This window comes from Echinops telfairi, unplaced genomic scaffold (genome assembly GCF_000313985.2).
Source record: "Echinops telfairi isolate 266 unplaced genomic scaffold, ASM31398v2 ScPeMD7_5592;HRSCAF=6446, whole genome shotgun sequence".
Taxonomy (NCBI): Eukaryota; Metazoa; Chordata; class Mammalia; order Afrosoricida; family Tenrecidae; genus Echinops; species Echinops telfairi.
The window spans coordinates 18,889,465-18,891,787 of record NW_022109491.1 but is presented as its reverse complement, the minus strand read 5'-3'; the positions used below and the strand labels follow the sequence as shown (position 1 = coordinate 18,891,787).

Sequence of the window (2,323 nt, the reverse complement as noted above, 5' to 3'; positions counted from 1 at the left end):
AGGACATGAGACATGGTCTCAACATTCTCACTTCTAAAGAGCATCCTTTCAAGACATTTGTTCTTCTGGAAGCGCATGGCAGCATTCCTTGCTAACACCCGAATTCACGAGCATGAATTTTCCATCTTCCCTTTTCATTGTCCGGCTCGCACAGGCCTTTGAGACATCAAAAAGACCATGCGGGAGGCAGCGAATCACTTATAAATGGCGCCAAAGCTGGGCCCGAAGCCTAAATTCCAGGAGGGTGAGAGAGTCCTGTGCTGTCATGGGCCTCTGCTTTATGAAGCAGTGTGTAAAGGTTGTGATACAGGACAAACAAGTGACATACTTTATACATGACAGTGGTTGGAATAAAAACTGGGATGAATGGGATCCAGAAAGCAGAGTGCTCAAATACGTGGACACCACTCTTCAGAAACAGAGAGAGCTTCAACAAGCCGACCAGGAGCAGTATGCAGAGGGGCAGACGTCTGGTCTGCAACAGGAAGACGCGGACGTGAAAACAAACAAGAATCAACCGAAAACGCCTGGCCATGGAGATGGCGGCAGGACCAGTGAGACAGCGCAGCCTCCTCGGAAGAAAAGGGCCCGAGTCGATCCAACTGTTGTTGAACATGAAGACGCATTCATGAACAGAGTTGAAGTCAAAGTCAAGAAGAACTAAAACCATGGCTTCCTGATGACTGGGACTTAATTACTAGGCAAAAACAGCTCTTTGATCTTCCTGCCAAGAAGACATTCTCCATTTTAGAGGATTATGCAAATTACAAGAAATCTCAAGGAAACACAGACAATAAGGAATATGCTGTTAATGAAGCCGTGGCAGGGATGAACGAGTACTTCAACGTAATGCTGGGCACTCAACTGCTCTACAAATTTGAGAGACCTCAGAATGCTGAAATCCTCGCAGACCACCCTGATGCACCCATGTCCCAGGAGTATGGAGCCACATCTACTGAGATTGTTCATGCGAATTGGAGCGATGCTGGTCTATACACCTCTGGCTGAGCAGAGTCTTGCTTTGTTCCTGAACTATCTTCATGATTTCCTAAAGTACCTGGCAAGGAATTCTGCCACTTTGTTTAGTGCCAGTGATTATGAAGTGGCTCCTCTGGAGTATCAGCGGAAGGCTGTGTGAGACTGCCGACACTCGCTTCTCTTTGAATCTCTGTAAACACATTTTGTTCTCAGTCCTTCTCTTGTACAGATGATGCACTTTGAAAATGTTAGCATATCACAAAATCGACGTATGTTTTGTTTTCTGTTTGATTTTACACAGAGAAAATAAAAGGGGTTATAACTCCTTTTTTCTTTTCTTTCTCTCCTTTTTTTTAACATTTCAAACTTGCCACCAGTGTATTCAGTGACGGACAACAGAAAGACAGACTGTGGAGTGTTTTATTGCCCAGCTGACAAAGCTGCTTCTGAATGCTGGTGGTTCTATTCCTTTGACACGACGCACTTTTATAATCCGTGTTAATGCTATGTGACCAAATGCTCTCATTGCTAGTGCCGAAGGTTGAATTCAGTGGATATAACTGAGCACACTCATCCATTTGTGCGCTCTCTCTCTTTTTGAATGGCGCTTAGAGTGAAAGAGTCCATCCTCTGCAAGCATCTATGTTGTCCCTTAGGCAGTTTGTGATCCTTGCTCAGATTGTTGAAGAACGGTGGCTTGTTTCATGGGCTTTGTGTTTGTGTCTTATGCACGTTTTAACACGATAGACGCAATGCATTGTGTAGCTACAGTTTCTGGACAAGTCGATCTTTTAGGAATTGTTTTTCAGATCTTCAATAAATTTTTTTCTTTAAATTTCAAAAAAAAAGCCCATGCTTGAGCCAGGCACATGTCAGTCGTCTAAGGGGTATCTTTGCTTTGGAAGACGTTACTCTTTTGCAGCAGGAGCGGGTTGCAACTGGACTTGCTGTCAGTGTGTCTCCCTCTAACCAACTATTAACTGCCTCAGTGGTCCCGGCCAGGTGTGTTTTGCTGGAGATAAAGGTAAGAAGCACAGCAGGGAGGGAGCCGAGGAGACCTGCAGGGCGTACTTCTCCCGCTGAACCGGCAAGGGCGATGCGGCGGTTGGGGTGAGGCAATGCTTCCCTTGCTCAAGGCCATTCCTCTAAGTCAGTATTTCTTGAGACACGGCACAGAGGCCACCTTTGTGAGAATCAGTAGGGACATTCCCAGGCCCGATTACCTGTCTTCTATGCCAGACTCCGAATCTAGGGTGGGGCAAACTATTTGTGCTTCAGTTGCTAACTGAAAGTTTGGCCATCCAAGTCCATGCCGAAGCACCTTGAAAGACAGGCCTGGCAATAG

The 2,323-nt window shown here is 45.8% G+C and overlaps 1 pseudogene; it reads left to right on the top strand.

Annotated features, from left to right (window-relative positions):
• Nucleotides 1-204: 204 nt before the first annotated feature.
• On the top strand, nucleotides 205-1,138 carry LOC101641883 (annotated as a pseudogene).
• The last annotated feature ends 1,185 nt before the right edge of the window (nucleotides 1,139-2,323 follow it).